Raw genomic sequence first — 14,298 nt, 5'->3', positions numbered from 1 at the left:
AAGGGTACCGATTTCGTTTCTTGGAAAGATCGGTTTGAACAGTATGTTAAATATCAAGATGCTAAGATGTGGGTGTACATACAAGACAGATATATTCCACCAGCATCCTTGTTTGAAGGTCGTGATCAAATAAAGAAGTACAGTAAGATGGATGAGGAGGAGAGGAAAATGTATGAGGCAGAGAGTAAAGCTCTTGCGGCGATCACCATGGCTCTTCCACAAGAAATTCTTCACACCTTCAGGAAATACAAAACCGCTAGAGAGCTATGGGAAGCACTAGAAAATCGATATGAAGGTAATGTGGTGATACGTGCATCCAAAATTAAGCTACTAAAAACCCAATTATTGGTGCTCAAATATTTGAAAAATGAATCACTTGATGATATCATCACAAGATATTATCATCTGATGACCGAACTTAGAAATCACTCAATTGACTATAAAGAAGAAGAGATTGTAGAAAAACTTCTTGATGCTCTTCCACCGAAATGGGAAATGTACACGGTTTTGATGAGAGAAGATAAAGAGTTTGCCAATATTGATTTGGAAACAACAGTCAATAAATTACGAACTTTTGAACTTAACATGGTTCGGAAAGAGACACCAACTGATCAGGTTCAGGATCCGGGAATGTATGGTGCGAAAGTTACTTCAAGTTCAAGTTCAAAGTCAGAATCCTCTGCTTATTACTCAAAGGGAGACTCAAACTCAAATTCAACTCATGATGGTCATGTGACTCTCAACATGGATGGTGATGTATGTTTCGTAGCTGCAGGAAGTAATTCTTCAAAACCTCAAGCCACAACTGGTAACTTTTCATCAAATGTTCCAACCAACCACTACTCACAGATGCCCATGAGTGTTAAATCAGCTGAACAACAATTTGCTCTCTATGCATCTTTCATTGCATCTTATGAGAATTACATCAAAGGTAAAATAGTCGATCCCGCAACTTTGGATGAAGACTATGATCAAATTGATGCTGATGATCTAGAAGGGATGGACCTGCAGTGGCAGATGGCTATGATAGTAAGACGGGTTAAAAGATTCATGAAGAAAACAGGTAGAAAGTTCGTTGGCGAGAGACCAGGTTTTGATAAGTCAAAGGTTTGATGTTATAACTGTCAACAGAATGGTCACTTTGCTAAGGAATGTACAAATGAAAGAGTCGAACGTAGTCAGAACAGGCCGGCACAACAGAATGGAAGAGGTAGTGAGAATAGGGCTATGGTATCTAGACACAATGGTGGGTACAACTGGAATCTACTGGTTGAGGAAGTCTTCGAACAAGCAAATTTGGTGAACATCGAAACTGCAGGAAGTGAGAAAGAGACGGGAGAAAATCATGCTTATATGGCAGAAGTGAACGATCAGCTCTCTGAGGTAAGTTCTGAACCTCATTGTATGCAATGTGAAAATCTGTCTGAACAATTGAAAACATTAACTGATCAGTTTGTTAGTTTAGACGCTCAATTTAAAATGTTAAAAGAAGATCATCATTACACTAAAACTAGAGAAAACAGTTACTCGGTAAAAATAAAAGCTAGTGATAAAGATATCAGAAGTCTTAAAGCCAGTCTAGCTGATAAAATACAAGTAATTGATCTTAGTTATGAAGTGTTAGAGGAAAAAACCAAACTAATTGCTGAACGGGATAAACAGATAGCTGATTACCAGGTAAAAGTGGTGGAATTAAACAGAAAAATTGAACAGTTTAGAAATTCCTCAGCAATGCTTGATCACATCGTAAGTGTTCAACGTTCCCCAGTTAACAAAGGGGGAATTGGATTTTCTGAAGTTCCGCCACCATATAACCATAACTATACGTATGATCCTAGTAATCAGAAATCTGTTGATGTTGAGATTAGTCAGACAGTTCCTGTCAAAGTCTCGATTAAAGAACCTGAAGTGAGTAAAAACGAAACGAGTAAGCCTGTTTCGAGTGTTAAGATTTCTGTTCCTAGCTCTGTCTCATCAAATTCGGACAAGACATCCGAATCTAGTGAGATAAAAGAAGATGTAGTGTTACTAAAACGTGGGGAGGAATATAAGCCAACTGAAAAGAACTCTCCCCTAAACCCGTTTGTCCCACCATATGTTAGACAAACGAATAGTAATGCAACCTCAACATCTGAAACAACGGTTGAGACGAAAGTTGAACACAGGAGTTGTTTCAGATGCAATCAAATAGGACACCTGATTGCTGATTGTCCTCTTAATCAGAGATTCAGAGGTATGAGGCCTCCGAAAACTGAGAATAAAATGAATAGTAATTACTATAATGGTAAGAATACTAACTCACCAAAGTTCAGACATTGGACTAAACCAAGATTTCAAATATATCAATCTCAGTTTTTCCCAGTTAACAACCAAACCTACCATCATAATTCGGTTAATTCACTAAGGTTTGGAAGGCCTCATAGTCAATCCTCAAGAAGGTTTCCTTTTAGGACTTACAGAAATCATTCTCAAACTAACTTTGGACAACCAAAGTATGGGATGCCGTTTAACAGATTTAATTGACCCAAGACCAATAGGTCTTGGGTCCCCAGATTTTTATCTTTTCTTTAACTGTGCAGGAACAGTTGAACAGGACTGTAAACAATCTGTGGGTTGTGGATAGTGGCTCTTCCCGGCACATGACAGGTAACAAGAATTTGTTAAACGAATGGAAACCTGTTCAAGGAGGTAGGGTAAGTTTTGCTGGAGAGAGTGGTGGTAGAATTACTGGTATTGGAACTGTGACAAATGGTAAAATGAAGTTAGAGAGGGTGAATTTTGTTGAGGAGTTGAAGCATAATTTGTTGAGCGTGTCTCAGATTTGTGACAAAGAGTACACAGTGCACTTTACTAAAAATGAAGCAATTGTTCTGTATCCTGGTTTCAAGATACCAGAGGCATGGGTGGTGATGAAGGCTCCAAGAGAAAAGAACACTTATGTAATGGATACGAGGTCAACTGAGATGGCAACAGAAGAGTCATGTCTTCTGTCAAAGGCAACTGAATCTGAGTCCGAGTTATGGCATCGAAGAATGGGACACATACATCTTCGAAAAATGAACTACATTGTAAAGAATGGGCTGGTGCTTGGTGTTCCCTTGAAAAATTTTAACTTTGAAGACCAATGCTTATCGTGCAAGAAGGGAAAGCAACACAAGAAAACTCATCTCTCCAAGAAGGTTAATTCAATAGTCAGTACCCTAGACCTACTTCACATGGATCTCTTCGGTCCCGTGAATGTAAAAAGTCTAGGGGGAACATCATATTGCTTGGTAATAACTGATGATTACTCTCGATACTCTTGGGTATACTTTCTGAAGGCAAAAGATGAGACGGTTCAGTTAGTAATTAACCTGATTACCAAGGTTGAAAATATTGTGGGAAGAAAGGTTAAGTACATCAGGAGTGATAATGGGACAGAGTTCAAGAACTACCAGATGGAGATGTTCTGCTTACAGAAAGGGATAGAACACCAGTACAGTACCCCGTATACTCCGCAACAAAATGGAGTGGCTGAGAGGAAGAACATGACGCTAATTGAAGGAGCCAGAACTATGCTGGCTGATGCTAAACTTCCCGTGGTGTTCTGGGCTGAAGCTGTTGCCACAGCCTGTTATATCCTTAATCGTGTTTTAACTGTTAAAAGATTGAATAAAACTTGTTATGAACTTATGCATGGTCGAAAGCCAAACTTGAATGGTCTCGAACCATTCGGGTCCCCATGTACGATATTAAAGACAAATTCTAAATTTGGTGAGAAAGCCGACGAAGGTATTTTAGTCGGATATGTTGTTGGAACACCCAACAGAAGAGTCTTTAATTTATCGAACAGCAAGGTTGAAGTGGTATGTAACACCGACATCACGAGTTACAAACCACCAAAGCCTAGCACGGGACCCGCTGAAGCTTTTGACTATGATAAATTGTTCAAATCCTTTAATATGCCTTACTTGGATTTTGCAGAAGTTGATGAGAAAATTGTTTCACAGATTCTGTATGATGAGGAGAAAATATTGTGCAACGTCCGCGATACGATGAGTGTCATCCTTCCTCCTCAAGAACCGCTGATATTCCTGCTGCCTCTACTGAGGAAGAATTCTACAATCCTTTTCACTCTCAACATCAATCACCCATTGATGAACTCTCTTCGAACTTGGAAAACAATCTGGAAGTCAGTACGGTTCCAACTACTGGAGTTCACAAAAATCATCCTTTGGAGAACGTGATAGGTGATCTGTCTGATGGTGTACAAACAAGACGAAGCTTGAATGAGCACACCTGTGTTTACGCAAGCATTAAGGGAACGGGTATCATTAATGAGTGCTTGTACACATGCTTCATCAGCCAGATTGAACCAAAGAACTATCAAATGGCTCTTAAGGATAGCTCGTGGGTCGAAGCCATGCAAGAAGAGTTAGCTCAGTTCGAGAAGATGGAAGTATGGAAATTAGTTGCAAAACCAAAAGATGTACATGCTATTGGAACAAAGTGGGTCTTTAAGTGTAAGAGAGATGAGAAAGGGATAATCATAAGGAACAAGGCGAGGCTGGTAGTAAAAGGGTTTAATCAGCAAGAAGGAATCGACTACAATGAAGTGTTTGCTCCTGTGGCAAGACTGGAGGCAATCCGACTATTTTTGGCATTTGCTGAGTAAAGCGCTATATGGTCTACATCAGGCCCCTCGTGCCTGGTACTCAACCTTGTCTGATTATCTACTTGAAATGGGTTCGAAAGAGGAAAGATCGACAGCACGCTGTTTGTCAAGAGAAAATGGCGAGATTTTCTACTAGTTCAAGTCTACGTGGACGACATCATATTTGCTGCATCAAAAGTCGTCATGTGTCAGGAGTTTGAAGAAGTCATGAAAAAGAGGTTTGAAATGAGTGCAATGGGTGAATTAACTTTCTTTTTAGGATTGCAGGTTGATCAGAAGAAAGATGGGATGTTCATCCATCAAACTAAATATGTCAAAGACGTTCTCAAACGCTTCAAGATGGAGGACAACACTCCATTTGATACTCCAGTTTGCGTCAATCACAAACTGGGTGCAGATTCTGACAGTGATGAAGACGTGGACCCCACCCAATATCGAGCAATCATAGGTTCTTTAATGTATTTAACTGCGTGTAGACTTGATATTATGTTTGCAGTCTGTCTCTGTGCTCGATTTCAGGCAAGCCCAAAAGAATCTCACATGAAGGGAGTGAAGAGAATACTGCGGTATCTCAAAGGCAAACCTAAGCTGGGATTGTGGTACACGAAAGGGGGAGACTTGGATTTGGTCACTTATACAGATTCTGACTATGGAGGTTGCAATCAGAACAGGAAGTCGACAACCGGTGGATGTCAGTTTCTGGGAGGAAGATTGGTTTCGTGGCAGTGCAAGAAGCAGACCTCTGTAGCCATTTCCACCTGCGAAGCAGAGTACATGGCAGCATCGAACTGCTGCTCCCAGGTTCTTTGGATACAACAGCAATTGCGCGATTACGGTCTGAATTTTACTCAAACTCCTATTTGCATTGATAACACTGCTGCAATCTCAGTAACTAACAATCCCGTAAAACACAGCAAAACCAAACACATTGACATTCGTCATCATTTTATACGAGATTGTGCTGAGAAGAAATTAATTGTGCTAGAAAAGGTTGATTCGTTAGATAATTTCGCCGATCTTTTTACTAAAGCGTTTGACCGAACTCGTTTTCAAAATCTTGTTGAGTTTAATGGGATGATCAATCCCGAGTAACCGTGTTTCTCGTTTCTACTGAGTAAAAAAAAACCACCACTATCGCTTAGAATTATGTCGGTTGCTTCAATTTGAAGGACACATCTTCGGATATGTTTGGTCCTTACTTCTACTAGTAGATTATGAGGATAGCCATTAACCAGATGACTGAAAGTGACCGGGGCGGTTTATGGTGTGTTTTTATTCTTTCGCTGAAAAGTAGTCGTTCATATTTAGTTAAAAGGACGCATATTCGTATGTGGTCGGTCCAGCTGATCCATTGGATCTTCAGGATAGCCGTTTACCTGATGACTTTGACTTGATCGGGGCGATAGAATTTAAATTTTTTTTAGGGAGATGATATAATTTTTCAAGTCTATAACTTCGTAAGAAGTTTCAATACAATGTTTCTAAGAAAATTGATCCAACCTTGGAAAGTGATACACAAACTAATTCTGTGTGCTTAACTAGTGAAGTTATTAGGCCTAAAAGACTCTAGAACAGTCATTGTATGTTATGGTAGCTTTTTATGGTGCGTAAAAGTAGAAGTGATACTAACTAAATCTTCTCGATATAAAGGGAAGACTCATTCAGAGTTGTGTATGTCTCCATATACATCTTTCCGAATGATAGGCAGAAAAACGATTACCCATTCATACACGAGCCCGTGAGTGTTCTGATTTCCGAGAAGATAGTGTGTCAAGTTCCTGCAGTAATCCAGATTCGGGACTTGCAGTCGTCTACTGTCTGAAGCAGTGCTAATCTTTATTAAAAAAAATGATGTTAAGCCTTCTGAAGCCTATTATGTTATACTTCTCAATCAAGAGGCAAGAAAGAGAACGGGAAGAAGACTCTAAAGATCAAGATGTACTTACTGTTTAATCAGACACTACGGGTCGAGGTCAACTCGGCATGTACTTACTGTTTAATCAGACACTACGGGTCGAGGTCAACTCGGGGTGACTCGGGGAAAGTCAAATAAGCTTTGAGAATAGATGGGAGGCATCACAATCTCTGATGTGTTGTCCGTTTAAATTTTGAGCTTAATTGAACCTAATCCGTATCCCAGAAGCGATAAAAACCATACTAAGTTGTTTACCTGCTTACAACCTGTCTCTTTATGTCATAATACCGCTGAACATGGATCTATGTGACAGCCATCTAATTAGTATGATTCCTGTTCGGATCTTTTCTAAAACATTCTGGTCCCCGTCAAGACTGAAATTTGATCCCGTGTACTTTATTTCTAAAATTTACTTTACATATGTCATTGTATGGTTTAAAACTTGGTTACTTGGTCTTTGATCGTAACATTTAATCTTTAAAGGAAGTTTTTAAAAGACAATTGCATAATGTTCAAATTTATAAGGGACTGTTGTGTAAATTTTAATACTAAGCGAAGTTATTGAAGGGACGACATTGTTAACAGGCGAAGTTAAGGGGTAAGCGAAGTTAACCCTAACTTCGCCTGTATAATTTAAACTCTACATAAAGAGAGTTTCTGGTCAAACACTATTCACTTTTCATAAAACCCAGCGAAGTTATCGGCGAACTTACCATATTAAACCCTCGGCGAAGTTACCTCTCGAATCAAACATTGTTATTTTTCTCAATTTCAATCCGTGTTAAAGGTGTGTAGGGTCGGAATGACTTATAATTCGTGTCGATCATGTTAATTAGTTGTCGTTTTGGTCCGATTTGGGACCTCGTTCATGCAAACCATTACACACCCACTTTTCAAACTCCTTTTGACGTGTTCGTAACCAATTTGATCGTCTAGATCTCTTTTGTAACATGTTTTCATTGTCCTCAATCACCAATTTCACCAACAAATCTCGTCTGGCCTACTGAACTGTCGTCGTTTCAGTTCAGGCGAAGTTATGATTTAGGCGAAGTTGTTCTCAACTTCGCCTTAGGCTTAACTTCGCCTGCTGCTTTAATCTTTAACTAATCAGGGGCGAAGTTGTTCAAGGGGCGAAGTTATGGTTAGGCGAAGTTATCATTAACTTCGCCTTATACCTAACTTCGCCTGGTTCTTTATATTTTTTAAAAGCTTATCTGTTATCAGGCGAAGTTATAGTAAAGGCGAAGTTGTACTCAACTTCGCCCTTTCCCTAACTTCGCCTGTACACCAGAAGCTATCATAACTTCGCTCATGGTAATAGGCGAAGTTGTGATCTGCTTTGACGATTTTCTAACTTAGACCGGTTGTTATGCAGATATGGCAGCTGTAGCAGGAGCCGGTGGTGCTGGTGGTGACGAAGGTGGTGATAACAACCGTCAATTCTTTCCGGGTCACAATATGTACATCACGCTGGATCCGGATGCTAGCGGTGTTGATGATTATCGCGAGATCATCTCTTTCCTTATTCGCTCGCATATCTTCCATGCTATTACTACAACTCTGCCCATTTCTCTGCCGAACATTGAAGACTTCTGGCAAACGGTAGAATATGATTGTAGAGTCGAGCCCCCAATCATGCGTGCCACAGTTAACAATCAGGAGGTGCAGTTCTCATCTGAGCAGATAAGGGTCGCCTTGCAGTTCGGGAATGAAACTAGAGATGATCCTACAGACTATACTGCTCCATTCAGAGATGGTGCATTTTTACGAATGGGCTATTCCGGTCCATTGGGTGACACTCAGAGGCGTAAGGGATTTTTGTTGGATCAATGGCGTTTTCTCATGCATGTTATGATCGTGTGCATGTCGGGTCGTAAAGCTGGTACGGACGGTATGGGGGCGACGATGCAATCGGCAATGACAGCACTGACTTACAACAAGCCTTACAGCTTCAGTCAGATGGTGTTTTATAAAATAGACCGTCAGAGACGTGCGGTAGCTCGTGAAAGATTCTTAATGTATCCAAGATTCTTACAAATGATCTTGAATCATGTGGCTCCTTTGCTACCTCAGCGCCGTCCCATTCGATATGTAGAGAGTGTCAGCAAGAGGATTTTCGCACAATGCAGATCGTCGAGTGCTCGAAGTAAACCAGAGCTTCGTCCACAACATACTCCGCTATTTGGTTATTTGATAAACCCGGCGTATGTTGCTCCTCGTGGAGACGAGTTTCGGGATCCGGCACCGCAACAGGCTGTTGTTTCTCAACCACCACCTGTGGTACAGCAAGCATTGCCTGCTGCTCCTGTTGTGGCACCGGAGGAACAAGTAGACCTTGAAGCTGCTTTTGGTGGCCAAGGGTTCTTTGATATGGAGCGAGTTGATCCTGAGGCAGAGATTCAGGTCTCAGTAGCGGAGGTTTCTGGTGTTGGTGTATCGATGGTAGCTACGTCTGTAGCTGATTCTGAGAGAACCGACTATGACTCCTCAGCTGATGATATTGCTGAAGCAAGACAGATTCTGGTCGCCCAAGAAAGAATTCATGGAAAAAGAAAGAAAGATACAGATGACAGTGAATCTGATTTTGAGGAGGAGTTAGATCGTTTGATTCGTCGATCGAAAAGGGTTAGAACGGGTGAAGGCTCGGGAGCTGGTGAAAGCTCGAGGGTGGTTCGTTTCTCTCCACCCGCCTTATCTGGTATGACTATGGTCCCTGCATCGATGACTGTGACAGGACCGATCACCTCGGGTGTTCCCGTGGTATCTACATCTTCTTCCTTTGGCATTCCACCCACTACTTTTCAGTTTTCGGCTCCAGAAATTGTTTCATTGCCTCCTCCTACTCTTACTCCATCGGAGGTTGTGGAAAGATTTGTTGAGTCGACTTTGGTTGCCACCGCGGGTTTATCTGTTACAATACCACCTGCGGTTACTATTCAGCTTGTTTCTGATGACCCGGCTACTTTGGGAATCCCTCCACCGTATGCTCAAGACATTTCTCATATGAGATTTGATTTTGATGCAACTTTATCTGACTCAGACAGGATAGCAGCTCTTGAAAGGGTAGTGGCAGAACACTCAAGAATCAACCTGATCCAGACTCACGCTATTCAGCGCCTTGTTGCAGAAAATCAGATTCAGTCGTCCCTCCTGGTTGAGCACGGTAAACTTTTTGATGCTTTAAAACAGTTCTTAGCATCTCAGGGGGAGACGAGCTGCAAGGGCGATGAGTTGAGGACGAAGAAGAGTAATTATAGAGATGATGATCCCAATGCATCGAAAGGTGCAGGTGGTGAGTTGCCAAGAACTGAACAAACTCTTGGGACTTCCACATCTCAGGGGGAGTCAGCTGGTGCAGCAGGTGGATCAGGGGGTGATGATGTGGTGGTAGTAAATGATGAGGAGATGTTGGATGACGATATTGTAGGTGACGACGATGTGTTACCGGTTGAAGAGATTGAGAAGATAGGAGCCGAGATTGTGATTGACAGTGAGATTGAAGAGGGAGAGATTGTGGAGGATAATGTAGAACATGATATTCCAGATGTTGATAAGTCAAATGTGGGTCAAGATATGGGAAGTGATGAGACTGAATGGGAAGAGCAGCCGAGATGGAAAGAAGGCTACGCTCAATGGTTCGTAAAGACAAAGAAGCCGGCGGTTCCAACCATGTTTAAAAAGAGTTATAATATCAAAGGGTATGCTGAATCGAAGAAGGGGATTATATGCTGGTTATATGATGAGCAGTTGAGGCTATTTGTGATTAAACGTTACTATGGGATTCAGTACTTCAAGAGGTTGTTGAGATCGTTGAATACCTTGCCTGAGTGTGAGTTGAAGGATTTGGCCAAGTTGGGGTTGATAAACAGGAGTGATGATAATATGGCTAGGATTATTGGGAAGATCATGTAGAAAGAAAGTATAAAAGAGAAAAAGTTCGAGTTGTTAAAGCCACAGAAAGAGAAGCTTGTTGAAGATAAAGACAGAGGAAGGAGAGCTGATGGCAAACCTTGGATGGTAATGAAGTATAAGCCTATCCGGTGTTTAAAAGAAGTGCCGATGAAACAAATGCCCAAGGATGTCTTAAAGAATCTGAAATGGTGGTATGTCGATAGTCAAACAGCTGAAGCGGTTATGGAGGATGAAGATGAACAAGAGGTGCTGAGAGTGTATGATCCTATGCACTTGGTAAATTTGTCTCAAGCTGACTTGCAGGTGCTAGACGAGAAAAATATATTCTATATTCCTGCATGGAAAGATGAAGCCAAGAAATATCAGAGAGTAGTTTCCGTTTGTGTCAGAGAAGGCGTTCATGCTTGAAGACAAGTGACTCGAGATTTTTGGGATTACAAGACAAGTGATTGAAGATAGAGATATGAAGCTACTGTCAAGGGGGAGTCTGTTGGTGCATTATGTCAGTAGTTCAGTATCTAGTGTCTGTAATTGTGTTAGTTGGTTTTGTTTTGATTTGTATAGGTTGTCTCACAAGTTCGCCTAATATAAGCGAACTTGTGGACAAGCGAAGTTATTGACAACTTCGCCTAGTCTGTTAGGCGAAGTTGTCGAAGGCTTTATAAGCCTTGGCTACGGCTTGTTTTAAAAGTAGATTTCGAGAACGTGTAATAGGGATTGAACATCACGTGTTGAAAGGTTGCAATACAACGTGTCTTTTGGGTATTGTAACGTGTGTTCGTGTTCGGTATTAACATAGTTTACATCCTACGCTCGTATCGTCTTACGTAGGGATTCCGCACCTACGTAGAACGAGATACTTCCGTGTAGATCCGGCTGGGAACCTACATACTTCATGGGCATGTATACGATCACGATCCACCATTTTTTTCTTTAGACGGCTTGGGCCTTTAAGTTCGTTATATAACAACGGGAACCATTCGGCAATGTCATCGTCCGTAGACGAAGAGCTATCGGTGTCTAAGGGAACCAAGTTACTCGGAAATTCCATATTTTTTTGTTTTGAATGAAGTAGAAGATTGAGAGTGTTTTGAGTTGGATTTGGTTTTGAGTTGGATTGAAATGGTTGTTTATTTATATTGTTTAATTTTTTTTATTAAATCCCCCCCCCCCCCTCCCAAAGGTCAAAAATTCCCCAACGTTCCATTTTCTTGAACCAATACACGTGATGGCCATCACGCTGGATCACCATCACGTGTGGTGAGTGGCCATCACGGACCACCCCCACCCCTCTAAGAATACTCTAGCTTTTCTACATTTTTTTAAAGGTTAAGTGGTCAAATCCTATAATAACTAGGTTAAGTCAATTTAAACACTATTATTTTTTACTTACCATATATTCAATGCAGTATGCAACCGTATAGTATTACTGTCTTGAAAGTCAAAATCCCCTTAATGATTCATCAATGTCTACAAATCCAACATCCTACTCATGACCTCTATAACACCAAACTAGCCTGTAAAAAACTAGAGACCCCAAACATTAATATTATAAAAAAGCACTTGCTCATTAAATTAGTTGGGATCACGACAGAACGTGAATGTTACGATACTAGGTGAAATCCATTCGAGTATCCGTGTTACTCGCATCGAAAATGAGCATGTATATTACACATTTTGAAAATATAATAATTAGTTTATGAAAATAAGAAATTATTAGAACTTTTATTAAAATTATAGGAATTAATATAGAATTTATTAGAACTTAATATTTCAATTTTATTTTTTCGATTTTTGGTTGTTTTCAAAAACAGTTATTGATGGTATTGTTTACCTCGAAAAAAATCGTAAAAGGACAACAGCCGCTATCCCATTTTGAATTACAAAACCAAATCTTTTAAAAACTACATTGATATAAATTTTGGCATCATAACATTATTATGCATGAATTTTTATACTCGGCTAGGTAGTTCTACAATTTCAAATTGGTCTAAAAGATGAGCTTATCATTAAATTTCAAATAACGGGCATTCCAATACGAATTTGTAACTATGTAAGACTATAAACTAGCGTACTCGACACCCGCAGACCCAGTGAAGTAATGTGTAATGAGCTAAGGGTGTACCTCATGACTATGAGATGGATAATATACAAATGGTAATTACGTATGAGACTCTGATTATCAAAACTCATCTTATACCCGACACATTGCAATATAGCAGTTAAGGTTTTACCTAAATCTAAACCAAATCTATAATGTTGGTTTTTGAGAATTTGAAACCATTTTCAGGTTTTAGATTAGAGGTGCACGCAGAAACCGGTTAACAGGTTTCTAACCGGTTTGTACCCGATTTTGTTACCAGTTACTAACCGGTCCAATCCTAACCATCGGTTAGTAACCGGTTTATATTATTGATTTCAAAACCGGTTAACCGATTTTTTTTATTATTTTATTAAAAATAAGGTTTTTTCCGGTTATTAACCGGTTAACCGGTCCGGTCTAACCTATCAAAACCGTTTCTCTAACTGGTCAAAACCGGTTACTACCCTACCTGAAAAACCAGTCTAACCGGTTAATTCCCGCCAAAAAAAAATAACGGTTAACCGATTTGTGCACCTCTAGGTAAACATCCGGTTTTTTTGTACTTTCGCTTTTAATGGGTTTTACATTTCTTGGGCTTGGTAATTTCAGCCCAACAATAAGTGATCTTCAGCCCACAAACAACTTTACCATGTTATCTTTTTGACAAAAACACGCATTACTAGTTTGTATTAATAAAACATTAAAAAGGAAGCTGCAACATAATTCTAAAGTCGGAGGCACCTTGTGATTTGAGATGAGGGGATTAGATTTGTAAGGTGAAGTGTACAACTGTAATCGCATGATTGATCTAACGAACCAATCACTCGTATATATGATAAGGGCCGGCTTAACGATTCTGTAGACCTAAATAGAAATAAGATTTTGTAGCCCTTTTATGACAATTGTTTCAAATAACCAAAGAAAAAAAGTGCTAATAACGAGTTTTGAACCCATGACTTATAAGTTAGCAACAACAAGCTTACCACCAAACCAACAAACATTTGTGATTAACCAATCGATTAAATATATATATCTATATATAATGTTTCTTTTTAATTTGAAGGCCTTAAATAAATGTGTGCCTAAAGCCCTATCTTAATTTCACTGGCCCACGGGCCGGCCCTGTATATGATGTAGTCGTAAAACATAACATTCACTCTTTTTGGTTAACGTGTCATAATTGCACGTGTTTTCATCATGTGTCAAGCAAAACATAACACTCACTCTTTTTTTGTTGAAGTGTCATAACTGCACGTGCTTTCATCGTGTAACAATTTGAGAACATCGTGCAACATGTGAACAGATGAGCAATTGATACATATATAAATTGGCAACCATTTACAAGCATCAACTAATCTTGTGATCTAAAGACCTCTAATATGTTTAGATCACAATCGATAAAGAAACACTTATGCATGCTTATCTCTTAATATTATATGTATAACTAAAAAATTGAAATTATTAATGATTTTGTATATTTTCCCCCCCTCATGCTAACCGTTCATCATCATCTAATCTAAATTACCATCTCCTCGTTTGTTTTCATTTTATTCGACAAGGTAACATGCAATGAGCAGTAACAAAAGAGATAAAGGGCTAATTAAAAACATCTTTTTTCTTGTGAAAGGCTGAAAAACATATAGGAACTAGAACAATAGTATATATATATATATATATATATATATATATATATATATATATTATTTTACTTCATTACTGTTGGTGCATGTTTTG

The sequence above is a fragment of the Bidens hawaiensis genome, unplaced genomic scaffold (genome assembly GCF_021521415.1).
Source record: "Bidens hawaiensis isolate Kalapana, Puna unplaced genomic scaffold, B.hawaiensis_p1.1 tig00008947_1, whole genome shotgun sequence".
Taxonomy (NCBI): Eukaryota; Viridiplantae; Streptophyta; class Magnoliopsida; order Asterales; family Asteraceae; genus Bidens; species Bidens hawaiensis.
The sequence above is the reverse complement of the archived record's forward strand: the minus strand, read 5'-3'. Positions refer to the sequence as shown.